The sequence below is a fragment of the Sceloporus undulatus genome, chromosome 1, assembly GCF_019175285.1.
Source record: "Sceloporus undulatus isolate JIND9_A2432 ecotype Alabama chromosome 1, SceUnd_v1.1, whole genome shotgun sequence".
Lineage (NCBI taxonomy): Eukaryota > Metazoa > Chordata > Lepidosauria > Squamata > Phrynosomatidae > Sceloporus > Sceloporus undulatus.
The window spans coordinates 14,773,289-14,788,085 of record NC_056522.1 but is presented as its reverse complement, the minus strand read 5'-3'; positions in this window follow the sequence as shown (position 1 = coordinate 14,788,085).

The following is a 14,797-nucleotide window of genomic DNA, read 5'->3' as shown; positions in this document are numbered from 1 at the left end:
TAAACAGCATACCTCCAAAGTGACCCAAAGCAGCTTTATTTTGGTCTGTCTGTTTGGGCCCTTGATCAAGGAAGCCATGGTTGTGAGTTTGCAAGATCTGAGCAGAGCTGTTGATGACTGGGCTCTTAGAATTAGCATTAATTGGTGCCAGTTTGATGGCCAATAACAACAAAGTGCTTTTTAAAATTATTTGTTTTAATATTTAGAATCCATCTTAGGTCCAACCACTGGGGAAAAGAAGGATAAAAACAAATAAATAACAAGAACAACAGCATCTGGACAGCCATATGCTCCCCAAATCTGCCTTATTATAATTATTTCTTTCCCCTGAACATCATAATAGATCTGTGGTGGCGAACCTATGGCGCGTGTGCCAGAGATATCACATGAAGCCATTTCTGAAGGCACGCGGAGGGCAGGGAAGACAAGGAACAGGCACGCTGATGTGGGAACACCTTTGAGTTTGGGCACTCAGACTCTAAAAGATTTGCCATCACTGTAATAGAGCCTCTTTGGTCCAAGAGGCTAATTAAACATTTCTTAGCTTTTTTTCTGCCCCCAATGCCAGATCCTGCCATCTAGACAATGGTCTGTGCACATGTCATATGCAGTGGTTTGGTGGTGGTGGTGGTGAATTTTGCAATGTGGGCAGTGCCTATAGCCACACCCTCATGGACAGTCTAAAAATCCAGACAGCTGTGTGGATTGAAGTCAACACAAAACAATTCTATCAGTTTTCTTCTTCTTTGGGTGCTGGTCTTGGTTTTCTACAGGATCGCCACCTCCTGTATAATCCGCCCCATATACTCAGGTCCTCCAGCGGACATTTACTCCAGTCAGTCAGGATTAGGTTGGCAACTGTCAGCCAAAGGACTTTTTCTTTCCTTAGACTGTGGAATGATCTGGCAGAAGAGATTTGACAGCTGAATACACTGTCTGGATTTAAAACAGCATCAGATGATTTTTACATTGTGAATTTAGATGATGAATTTTAAATGTGGATTGTTTTTAAATGCGTATATCTTATTTGTCCTTTTAAACTGCTGCATAATATGTTTTAATCAATGTTGTGCATTGCTGATTTGTTCCCCACCTCGATCCATTGGAAGAGATATGTAGGAAATCATCATCATCATCATCGTCGTCGTCATCATCATCATTTCAAGTGCCCATTCAAGACCAAGCTGCTAGAAATTTCCAAACCATTTGGATTCTCCTTGGAAATGTGATCATAAGAATTAACATTGTGCATGTTTGCATTTTGAAGTGGACCATTACACCATATCCTCCAGCGGTCCACCTTGACATTCCCACTCTGTCATTCCCATTTTGAGCTGCTCTTGAAATGTCCCAGCTTCTGACTTCTCCTCCCACCTTCCTCCTTTGTCCTCAACTTCAATTGCTGCAATCTGAGTGCAAACTTCAAAGTGCACCATTTATTTGCACTCAAATAACTTCACAGGGGGAGAGGAAGGGTTCTTCCCAGTAGGCTCAGGCCAAAGCAAATTGCTTCAGGATCTTCTAGCTTCTTCCTCATTAATAACTGTTGCCATTTTGACCACATTTCGATGTTAACGTGGCCACACATATCCTAGTTCTCATCTGTGAAATGTTGGAAGGCATGTTACACCACTGTACCTGGTAACACTATGGCCAGAATCCTGTTAGTTACTTCCAACTATTGAAACAGTTATGAATGGGGTATCAACGTGTAGATAAACTCAGCTGATCAATGGGCCTACAGGATTTAGAAATAACAATAGGATTTATGCCTGTGATATTAGGTAAGCTATTAAGAAGCTACAACAATAACTGATTAATGTTCAGGCAAACAGTTTCCAAGCATATCACTGGTGATGCATACCTTGGGTAGGGCATTTCCCAGTCATGCTGTGCAAACACTCTTTGCAAATGCACTCTTGGTGCCCTTTTGGAACTAGGAAAATAGGCATTTTATATTACAAAATCCTCTGATTTGTAGCCCATGATCTAGGTTAGAAGTACATAAGGATCAAGAAAATATTACTCATCAATTCTTCAGGGGTCAAGCTGCTTGTGGGAACACACTTCCCTGAGAAATGGGGAAACAATCTTATTTAAAATGGCACACTATCCCGGAACTGGCAGTAGTCTTGTTGGCCTATGAAAGTTTTGGTGTTTTTAGGCTGCTGCCACACTGCAGAACCAATGCAGTTTGACCCTGCTTTAACTGTCTTGGCTGCATCCTATGAAAACCTGAGATTTGGAGTTTGTTTTGGCACCAGAGCTCTCTGACAGCATTGAGCCATGGCAGTTAAAGCAATGTCAAACTACATTAATTCCGCAGTGCAGATGCCGCCTCACACATGTGTTATAGGACTACCTCCTCTTAACACCAGGGGCCTATTCACACTACAGAATTATAGCCCTATATTCCACTTTAACTGCCGTGGCAACATCCTATAATGAAATCCCAGGCCTGGAAATTTAGGAAGGGGCATTTGTAATTTTCAGCCAGAGAGCTCTAGTGCCTCACCAAATTATCATGCATCCATCAGCTCTCTCCTCAGCGCTCACCCTTCACAAACATACAAACACCTTGACACCAAGCAAATGACCACCAGTGCCAGCTGGAAATGGGTAGCGATGGGTTACCAACTTTTCATGCCATCACATACACACAACTCAGTTTTGTGTTTCCTTTTCCGGTGCTGCTTACCATGAGAAATGTCTCTGTCTGTGGATATCTGAAGATGTACATCACTTCCCTTGGTCTTCAGCTAGTTCCCTGAGACCTAGAAACTAAAAAAGAAATTTTGCCTGAAACCATTGCAAATTTTAATATTGTGAACTTAAAGTTGTGAGCTTGCATCTGTAAAATCTTAGAGCTGTAAGGAATCACAAGGGCCACAATCTTAGAGTTGGAAGGGACCACCAGTGCCATCTACTCCAGTGTCTGGGGGTGCTCTTTTTGTGCCTTGGATTTGTGGGTTTTCCCTCTTTCATGTCATGTTTGCATTTGTATGTTCAGAGAACCCTATGTATCCACATCTTTCCCCCCATATTCCTCCAGTTATGTGATTTGTGTGTATTGATTTTGTGGATCAGGCCTCCATGCATCTCACAGCACATAACCTCTGTCCATCAAACACTGTATAAGGCTTTAGCCACAAGTTCAAAAAATCCCCACAGGAAGCATGTGGAACGTGCAGCGTAGCTGCATTGACCATGTGTACTTCTATAAGGGTAAATGCCATCTCAGTATCAATTGGCATGATTTATATCTCATGGCTTTAGCAGATGGGATCTATTTTAGCAAAGCAGCTGCTTTGTTTCTTGTTAACCCTTCAACAGATTGAAGATAAAAGAGATGTATGCATGTATCCATTTTGTATTTCATCCCCTGTCATTACAACCCTATGCAAGAGTTTCAACCAACAGAGAGCAAGGGACTTACTATCATCCAACATGCTACATGACTGAATCAGGATTAGATTTCATGTCTCCCTAGCTGAGGTCTGGAATGCTAACATTGACTGAAATTCCACATTACAGTCAATGTTTTTTAACTTTATGTTATACATCTATAATATCCTAACGGCACCAGATCTCGGAGAGTCAGCTCTGGTTAGTACTTGGATGGGAGACTGCCAATGAATAGTAGGTGCTGTAGGCTATATTTCAGAGAAAGAGGCTGTCCTGCATTTCAATCTTCTGTCCAGAAGGGATTCCAAAATGTCTTCCTTTTTGAGCACGACTAAGAAGCATGAATTTATATTTATATTAGTGTTTTAGCTTTTATTTTGTAATGTCCTACATTTTTCTTGAATGCCCTACATTTTATGGTGCCTTGTCCTCCTTTGTAGTTATGACATCTGGTTGCCTTGCATTCCTTCCCTAAGAAAACCCTATGAAATTCATCGTGTTACCATAAATCAACAGGCAACCTGAAGGCACATGTACTCACATAGCTACCGTACAGAAATGCAATGAAACAATGCTAGTGAATAGTAAATATGCACATCTGGACACCAGCAAGAGTGCTCCAGTATGTATTGGGCACTTCTGAAATGCATCAATGGTTTACGGTGCCTATTGGTTGCTCCCATTGTGATTTGGCACTTCTTAGCGTTTTCTGCTGCACCAAAGACTAGGATCAATGGGTTCAAATTACAGGAAAAGAGATTCCACCAAACTATTAGGAAGAACGTCCTGACAGTAAGAGCTTTTTGACAGAGGAACATGCTGCCTCAGAGAGTGGTGAAGTCTCCTTCTTTGAAGATAACAGTTTCCAGCCCTGGGACTCAAGACCAGACCTGAGATCTGGGAACACTAGCTAGAGCAGAGGTGGGCAAACTGCAACCCTCAGATGTTGGTGGACGCCAACTCCTATCAGCCCTAGCTACCACAGCCTATGGTGAGTAAAGCTGGGAGTTGCAGTCATTTGGAGGACTGAATTTTGCCCACCACTTGTCTAGAGAGTCCTACCAAATGGTGCTTAGGAAACCATGCCAAAATGACCACAATTGGTGCATTCAATGGGCTTTCAAAGCTGGGGTGGGGAAAATGTAGACTTTGCAACACCAAGGAAAAGCCCCTGCAGCCCCCACAAAGTTCCCAGACCAGAAAAGCCACGCAATCCACATAAAAGTGGCGTCAAATGTGGAGGTTTACTTCCCTCAACCACCCAGAATTCGTTCATCCTCTCTGCAAAAAAACCTGAAAAGGGGGGGGGGTGTAAAAAAAAAAAGCCAAAGTGGCAACCAAAAATAAAACAGCCCAGTTGTACGCATGGCTGGAATCATCCTTGTGTCATATAAAGTGGGCTCTCCACATTTGTGGGGATTAGGGACACAGGAGCCCCCGTGAAAGTGGAAAAAACACAAATTTTTAAAATACCACTATTTTTTTTTATCTGAGAAAACACCTCTCTAGGAATCTCTAAGTCCTCCAGCACAACTCTTTGATCAGTTTTTGGCAGAGGTTGACCACAGAGTTGCACTGGAGGATCTAAAATGCCTAGAGAAGTGTTCTTCCTAGGAATCTCTAGGGCTTCCAGCATGACTCTAGGGTCAGAATTTGACAACAGAGTCATGCTGGAAGACCTAGAGTTTCCTAAAGAGAATCTATTAATCAAATCTGTGAATAATCAAAGCCGCAAAAGTCAAAGACGTAAATGTGGAGGGATGACTGTATTGTATGTGTAAGTTCCCTTACATACATGATTACATTTTCCATCTATCACACACTGGACATATTCAATTTACAGATGTGTAAGTTGAATTCTGCCAGCATACCCACTTGCATACTCTTGGATGGAGCATAAACTATTTATCGATGCCTTCCATGTACCATTTGATTCATTGAGATTGTGAATACAGCTATTTTGCATTACCCATTGCACAAGGGGACAATAAGTAAGCACGTTGGCAGATACACAATTGATTGCACAATATCAGTGTTCAGCAGAAGGCTAGAATAGCATAATAGCCACATAACTCAGGAAGTATTGATTTCCATTACGCACGCATGATGCAGGACCTTGGCAACAGGTGCTTCATGGGAGAGTTTGCAACCAGCTGACCTGGCAATCTTGCATTCTATTTGTCTTGCTTTCTTATTTTCAAATATATTTGGAATTACTTATTTAGCTCAGGTTTTACTGGGATTCATAGATCAGATACACATTTATTTATTCAGATATTTGTATCCTACCCTCTGTCATGGGATCTCAGGGCGGCATACACATAAATTCAAAACAATTTAGGCGATTCCTTAGGGTTGCCATTGCAAATAACACGAAGGTACACCACAACAACAACGTGAACATGATTAAAAGCTGGTAAAGGCATGACAATTAGAGAAAGAGAAAACTAGTACAGGTACAAACAACACAACACATGAAGAAAGGCTGCTTCCCCCTGTGCAATGCCCTGCCAATGACCCACTGAAACAAAAAGTCTTCACTTGCCAACAGCAGGATAGCATGGAAGGAGCCAATGCAAGGTCTTTATGATGGATGGCCATCTGTTGGGGGTGCTTTTATTGTGTGTTCCTGCAGAGGAGGTTGGACTTCATGGCCCTTGGGGTCTCTTCCAACTATGATTCTAGGAAGGGAGCTCTGAAGCTTGGGAGCAGCCACTGAGAAGGCTCTCCTACCAGTAGTACCTCTGAGGTTGTTGGGATAGAGAGAAGAGCTTCTCCAACAAATTCCAAAGCCCAGGCAGGTTCATATGGGGGAATGTGGTCATTCATATTGTTTCTTAATTATTACAGCCAGCAGACCATGTCCTTTCTCTTTTTCAGATATGTAATAAACATTTCCTCTTGACTTCTTCTAATTCAAAGCGATGGAAGGCAAATGTCAGTCATCTCAGTTGCACCTTTAAGACTAAGTGAAAGTAAAAAGTTGACAGCATGAGCTTTCATAGACTTCAGTCTACTTCCTCAGATGTAAAACTCATGGTGCCAACTTCTTTCTTTCAGTTAGTCTCAAAGGTGCTACAAGATCTCTCTACATACTGATTCTAGAGATTAACACAGCTGTATCTTTGAATCAGTTATCTCACTTTCTCTGATGGTAGGACTGGCCTCGATTCTGGTTCTGAGGAAATGTGCTTTGATCCTGAGATGAGATCTTATGCATGTTGCTTTCATTTAATCCAATGTGCTCAGTAGGAATTATTTCTAAGTAACATTCACAGGGTTAGGCTAGACTTCTTGGTTTGATGTCTCAGAAGGTTTTTTTCTTTTTTTTGCAATCTTTATTCAGGCTAAGGAATGTTCAGTGTAAATTATTAATATTTGAACAAACAAGTAATTAAAAGCAGATACAAAGGAGAGGAGTAAGAGGTTTTATTATTTATTATTAGTTTTTATTAAGAGAATAATTCAGTGAGGTTTAATGAAACTGTCTGAGCTTGCTTGTGGGCAAGAATCCTAATTCTGGATATTCTTTCTCCATTGAACGCCATTCCTTGAATTAGTTATCATTTCAGATTTACACAGTCTGCCTATATGGGAAGTATGATGTCACATATGAATGAAAGCAGCAAGAGAGACAAATTTCTGGTTTGCATTCATAGAATCATAGAGTTGGAAAAGATCACAATGGCCATCCAGTCCAATCCCCTTTCATGCAGGAATACACAGTCAAAAACAGATGGCCATCCAGCCTCTGCTTAAAGACCTCCAAAGAAGGAGACTCCACTACACTCCATTGAGGGAGTTTGTTCCACTGTCGAACAGCCCTTACTGTCAGGAAGTTCCTCCTAATGTTGAGGTGGAATCTCTTTTCCTGGAGCTTGCATCCATTGTTCCAGGTTCTATTCTCTGGAGCAGCATGCTTTAGTATGACATCCCTTTAAATATTTAAACAGAGCTATCATGCTACCTCTTAACCTTCTCTTCTCCAGGCTAAAATACCCAGCTCCCTCAGTCTCCTAATAGAGCATGGTTTCCAGACCCTTCACTATTTTGGTCATCCTCCTTTGGACACTCTCCAGCTTCTCAACATCTTTTTTGAATTGTGGTGCCCAGAACTGGACACAGTATTCCAGGTGAGGCCTGACCAAAGCAGAACAGATTTGGAAGGGCAGATATGTAAGAAAAGACAAGATCTAAAATGAAAAAATATATATTCAACTGAACGCAGCTAGGATTATCTAAGCCACCATATTTCCCATCACCATATGTGGATGTGAGAGCTGGACAATGAATAAAGTGGATAGAAAGAAAATCAACTCATTCAAGATGTGGTGCTGGAGAAGAGTGTTGAGGATACCGTGGACAGCCAAAAAGACAAACAATGAGTTCTAGATCAGATCAAGCCTAAAAGATCAAGTTCAGGCTGTCATACTTTGGGCACATCATGAGAAGGCATGACTCATAATACAATCATGCTAGGAAAGACAATAATGCTAGGAAAGGTGGAGGGAAGTAGAAAAAGAGGAAGGCTGCAGACTAGATTGATGGACGCAATTAAGGAGGTCATGGTATGAATTTGCAGGACTTAAGCTGTTATGCCCAAGTCTGACAATAAATTTGAGTTAGAATAGAATCATAGAATCGTTTTCTTCCTTTATCTCCCACATAAAAAACTGGTAGCTGCTTCCCCCAGAAGGTACTTGTCTTAGATCCAGACATTATATTTATTAAGTAAACCACCTTCGAGTTGATCTCGACTCATGGCAACCCTATGGATAAGACATCTGCACCTGTCCTCTGCTGCAACTTGAAGGTGGTTTACAACAACAAATGTGCTTTTAGATCCAAACCCCCACGCCATTGTTTGCAAAACATTATTCTTTTTTGGTCCAGGTATAAAACACAGTTTCCCTAGCGGTTCACATTTAAAACTGTGGCACATTGTAATGTGATATTTTTTAACAAGTCTGCCTCAGTCAATGCCCTATATACCGAGACAATGCTGCATACAGTTATACAGCAATGCTTCTGTTATATTACTCTGTAACGTCATGCATGGTCTGCTGGAGGAATGATTTTCCATTTGGTAAGAATGGGGTGGGTGTCTGTTTGTTTCTTTTGATTGATTTTTGGTAAGACTTCATCTGGTATCCAATGTAACGGCACCTCCCAGCAAGTAGCCATTTTCTGTGGCAGCAGCCATTTTGCTATCTTCAAAACTCAAAAAGCCCTTCAAAATAAGGCTTGCGTTGAGAAACAAAATGGAAGTCATCCCAATTGTCTTCCTCCCAAAAGAATATTGCCTCTCCCATATAATATAACCAACACATTCAGTTTTGAAGTAGAGGAAACATCTCCTCTTAATTCAGTGCATGTATATTCTACTTTCTCTGTCAATTCAACTGTGTTGAATTTTAGATGATATGCACTTTGGGTCTGGGATCTGCGCCTGTGTACTCTTCAAAACCATGATGCACACTGATAGTGCTAAATAAAGGGGGGGAAATGGTTTTGAGAAGCTGAGCCGAATTTGCTCTATTCCTTTAGTGACCTTGAAGGAGCTTAGAGGAAAGGTGGAATAATAATAAAGACTTATTTGTAAAACCACTACAGTCTTTAGGCAGAAAACCATAGGGATACACTAACCCAAAGTAGTCCAGTAGGACAATCTTATAAAAAGAGCTCTCTTCATTCACATGCAGAAGAATATAACCATCAGCAGATTTCAGAGGATTCTCTGAAAGGGATGTATCATTTATTGATGAGAAATATGCCGTGCCTTGGCTAATGAAAGGGAGTCTGATCTTTTAAAAAAAAATCAATACAGCATTATAAAGTAAAGGCAGCGCACACACAACGCATTTCTTTGAAGCAAGCCAAGTGAAAAATCGTCTCTGCTTGTCTGTATGGATTTTGGCAGCCATATTGCACAAAGTCTCGCTGCTGCTGGGTGAAACAGCGAACAAGAAATGGGCATGCTTTTGCTGGTGTTAACTAAAAGAAAGAAGAGCTTAAAGTACACGCACAAACAAAGCCAGGCTTTTTCAATTAGTAAAGTTCTTTCAGCAACACATTTTACTAGAGTCAGTGCAATTGTTTCTGGACTACATCAGTTCTTTAAGACTAGTTGTGGGGAGATAGGATGTCCGAAGCAAATCTCTCTCCACTAGTTTTCAAAGAAGTAGCTGTATTCAATGTTGCAGCGCTTTCATTTCAGCATGAGCTTTTGTGGATATAAATCCGCTCTGTACTGCATATGAAGAAATGGTTTTATATCCACAAAAGCTCGTGCTAAAATAAAAACCAGTTAGTCTTAAAGTTGCTGCTACGTTCTTTTTTATCTCTCTATTCGCTGTTGTTGTCGTATGCCTTCACGTCATTTCTGACTTACAGTGAACCTAAGGCCAACCTATGTTTCTTGTCAAGTTTTGCTCACAGTGGTTTTTGCCATTGCCATCCTCTGAGGCTGAGAGAGTGTGACTTGCCCAGGGTCAGCCAGTGGGTTTACAAGGCCAAGCCAGGATTTAAACCCTGGTCTCCACAGTCATAGGACACTATCACACGGGGGGAAAGAGGGAAGAAAAGGGCATAATCCCGGTGAAATCATGCAATTGCAAGGAAGATTTTCACACAACATCATACATATTCAGGAGTTCTCCCATGAAAAATCCGCAATGCTCTAGCAACAAACCAGTCATTCATGACAGAAGGAATGAAACACAATTGTGATAGTGTGAAAGTTAACCACACTTCATTACCAGCATTGCACAAGCAACTAGGGACACCCACAATGCTTTGCAGTGTTTGCAATCTGTTCTCATTGCCAGGATCGGTTTTGCAGTGGATGTGACTCTTTTTTTCAAGCTATGGGGCACAATTTAGATAACACTGGGTTAAAACTACATGCTGAAGTAATAAATTTTATTTTTCTGTCTTTATTCTGTGCAAGATTTGCAGACATGCGCAGTTGCACTGAAATGGCACATGCATAAAACAATCAATTGCAATATACGAACAGTTAATTGATGCACATGTATGAAATGCCATTGTGCTATTATTTTTAATTGCACAGTTGTGTGACTGTGTGAAACCATCAAGCACTAAAGCACTAGTGTTGCTTTTTTTTTATTGCTGCCATTATTGCTGAATTGGCCATCGTATGATAATCTCTAGTCTCAAACCGCTACACCATGTTGGCTCTCTCTACTACTGGTTGCAAAGGGATCTTGTAGCACAACTTGTGGTCCTCCAGATTAGGCAAAATCGGTTCAGCACTGAAATGAGTTCATCACATGGACCTTTGGACTAAACTGCAGCATGGATTCGCCACCATAATAAAATGATTTTTATTATTTTATTCATTTTTACCCTGCCTTTCTCCCAAGAATGGGACTCAGTGCATTATATTCCAAACAATACAAATTAAATAAAACAATACAAAATTATTAAGAAAAAATTAAATTTTTAATATTAAGTATTAGGTATTAAGAAAAGCATAAATATTTACTATTAATTATTAAGTATAATATTTAATAAACAATTAAACAATATTTGAAGTTAAGAATATTAAACTTTAAATATATTAAAAAGACATCAAAAGACCGCATAGCAACGTCAAAACAGAACTGCGCAGAATTAAAAATCCAATGCTAATGAGCGGATAAAAGCCTGAAAACACATAAATGTTTTGACCTGCTGTTAGATGGAAATCAGGGATGGGGCCATCCAGGTTTCTCTTGGGAGGGAATTGCAAAGCCTGGGAGCAGCCACCAAAAAGGCCTTCTCCCTTGTTCCCACCAAACAAGCTTGAGAGGGCAGTGGGACAGAAAGAAGGGTCTCTCTGGATGACCCTAGAGCTGTAATGGACTCATAAAGAGGGATATGGTCCTTGAAATAACCTGGACCCAGTGTGACAAAATGAGCATATAAACCTAAACAAGCTGAGGCATTAAGGGCCAGGAAGCAGCTGGGAGGGGAGATCAATTTCACATATTGATTTGAGTTCACCACCCAATTTGCTGGCTGCAGGCTTGTAATGTAATGGTCATGGCTAATAGTTATTGGCAGGCCCATTCTCCATGAATTTTTCTAATCCTTCACTGAAGCCATGCGTTTGCTGGTCAGTATTGAGTGGTCACGCAATTATACACCAAATGGTGCTTGTAGCTGGACTTTGCACCTGGTTTCTATGAGTTACTATTTACATTGCAAAATAGGCAACCATGTGTTTGGATTTGGACCCTTCCAAGTCCATTTTTAAAATAAATGTATAGTATCCCACTTCTGTTCATTGTGTGATTCTTCCAAAAAAAATATAGATCGCTTGCCATAATTACGAGATGAAAGCAGCTGATACAGAGTCTTTAAAGATCCAAGTTTCCCATGTCTACATATACTCTGCCATTATGAATCCTATCACTTTAATTGTGTGCATTGTGAAACTCTACTCGCCTCTGACTGCTCTGATTTCTTTTCATTAAAAATTATTTTTGTCCTATACAGAGTACAGTTCTGTTCATGCTTATGTGGGAGTAAATTACATGGGTTTTATTTGGGGGGCAATGTAAAAAGAACTCCACTGTTAGATTAAAATAGAATTAGGGGGATAATTATTGCCATATATATATATATATATATATATATATATATATATATATATATAGTCTTTTCTATAAGAAATTTGACTTACATGTTCTGCAAATTTTGTATATATGCTTTATATGAAGTAGGGTAACAGATAAGAGTGTGTAACTTTTATAAAACTCCATAGTTAAGAAACTCACTGAGGCTGCTGCCACACTGCAGAATTAATGCAGTTTGACACCGTTTTAACTGTCATGGTTCCAGCCTATGGAATCCTGGGATTTGTAGTTTGTTTTTGACACCAGAGTTCTCCATCAGAGAAGGCTAAATACCTCACAAAACTACAGCTCCCGGAAATCCATAGCACTGAACAATGGCAGTTAAAGTGGTATCAAACTGCATTAATTCTGCAGTGTCAACGCTGCCCTGGTGCCTTGTGCTTGTTGTTCCTTATCAAACCACCTTCCACACAGGGTTGTTGTGATGACTGAATGAACATGGACACACACACACACATCTATATTTGCTTGCTAGAGCTCTTTGGAGGAAAGGCAGCATTAACATATAAAAAAGAAACACAAATAAATCAGTTTCCTCATAGTCAGTATCCCGTTGATCGGTTTGATCTAGTCTTAGGAGGCTGATTTCAGCATTAAAGAGAGATTAAAGTGCATTTAAAGCATCCCACAAATGAAGAAGAAATGGCGGGTAATTGCATGAATTATTATCACACGCAATTGCACAAATAAAATATTGAAAATGCATGGTCACTGAAATCCTAAAAGTAAAAAGATGCGCATTAATGCTCCTTTGTGACCACTTTAATTGTGTGAAATCGTTATGCGATTTTTCTGGGACATTCACGGGATAAGCTCCCGACCTCCTTTGTGTGATAAACTCCATTGTAATGCTGCCAATCTGCTTGCTCTGGTATAAGGAACTACAGACTCCCTGTCCATACCATTTGTCATTTTAAGAGCTTGTTCCCACTTAGGATTTGAAACGAATTAAAATAAAGCGTTTTTAATTAACTCGAATTAAAATAACACTGTTGTTATCCCGCTTTCAGAATCGCTTTATTCATCGTTCCCATCTGCTTGTGTAAATCGCATTATTCACCTGCAAGCGTTCGCCAAGCGTTCTCACTTGGCATGAAATCGGTGTTTAAATAAAGCGATTCTTTCCCTCCATACCTTATTTGGAGTTGTCAATCAATACTACGTCACAATGACGTAACGTTAACCCGCATTAATCGGAATCGATTTATCTGTGACGATCGTTTCCATCTAGTGACCGTTTCTGATTCGATGTATTTTTGGCGGTTTTTTTTAAAATGGACCAATCAAGGCGCTTGTTCGATCAAACGTCATAAGCGCTGCCTACCTTAACTTATATATACTTTCCCTCATTCCCCTCCCACTGCTACCTGGGTTACCTTTGCCTGGTATATCAACACTCATGGATCATCGTAAGAAATTTGCGTACATGTTTTCCTTTATAACCTTGCTAATAGAAAAATTAATGGACCAATGCAGAGCTGTCATGACATTGTGTGACAGCGGAGAACATGCTGCAGAAATGAGACATTATCTTCTCATTTTGGATGAAATGCTTCCTTACTTTCGCCACGGCGCCCTGATCAGCTTTCAGCCGATGCCTAGAAGGTGGTGGATATACCCCAAGACAGATGTGCACTGGAACGTCTTTGCTAGAACTGTCTGGTCTGACTCTAATTGGATAACGCACTTCAGAATGCCGCGCGCTGTTTTTAAAATGATTGCTGACGAGCTGCGTCCCCATCTTTCTCGGCAAAACACTCGGTTCCGTAAGGCAGTTTCTGTAGAAAAGCAACTAGCCATGGCCATATTTTACCTGGCACATGGTGGCTCCTATGCAACATTTGGAACTTTTTTTGGTGTTGGAAAGTCTACGGCATACAAGGCTATCATTCATGTGATCCTGTGTATGGAAATGGTCCTGCTGCGGAGGGCAGTATACCTTGGAGATTACAGAAAGGTTGGCCTCTCTCTCTCTTTCTATATATCTATATTATTTAAAAAACAGTATTATCAGCATTTGATCAATCTTCTCTACTCTATCCATCCATTCATCCATTAATCCATCCATCAATCAATCCTACTATCTATCTATCTACCTACCTATCTATCTATCTATCTATCTATCTGCATCTACATATCTACATATCTTTCATGTACCTATAAATATATATTACTGTGGTTTTACATGTGAATTGATTATGTACATTTTTCCCAGTAACCCCTCCATTCCATGCCTCTATCTATCTATCTATCTATCTACATACATATCTTTCTCTACCTAATTCTACCTTGCTGCTTTAATTAACTATATAGTACCGAGACTACATCTGAATGGTTATTATGTACATTTCTCCTAAGCACACCACCATTCATCCATTCCTATCTATCTAAAATTCCATCTATCTATCTATCTGTCTATCCATCCATCTATCTATCTATCTATCTATTTTTCTATCCATCTATCCATCTATCTATTTACTAATCTATATATCTATCTATATGTCTATCTATCTAACAATCTATCTATCTATCAATCTATCTATCTATATATCTATCTCTCTTACTCTCTCTTTAACTATTCATGCTTTCTTGACTGACTTCATGCCGACATGCCTGCCTACATGCGCTTATGACTCGTTATCAATCTTTAATTACCCCTACATCCACCCATTCATGTATCTATGTAGATATCCTGGGGATTTTATACGTACACTGATTAAGTACATTTTTCCTAGCAACCCCTTTTTTTC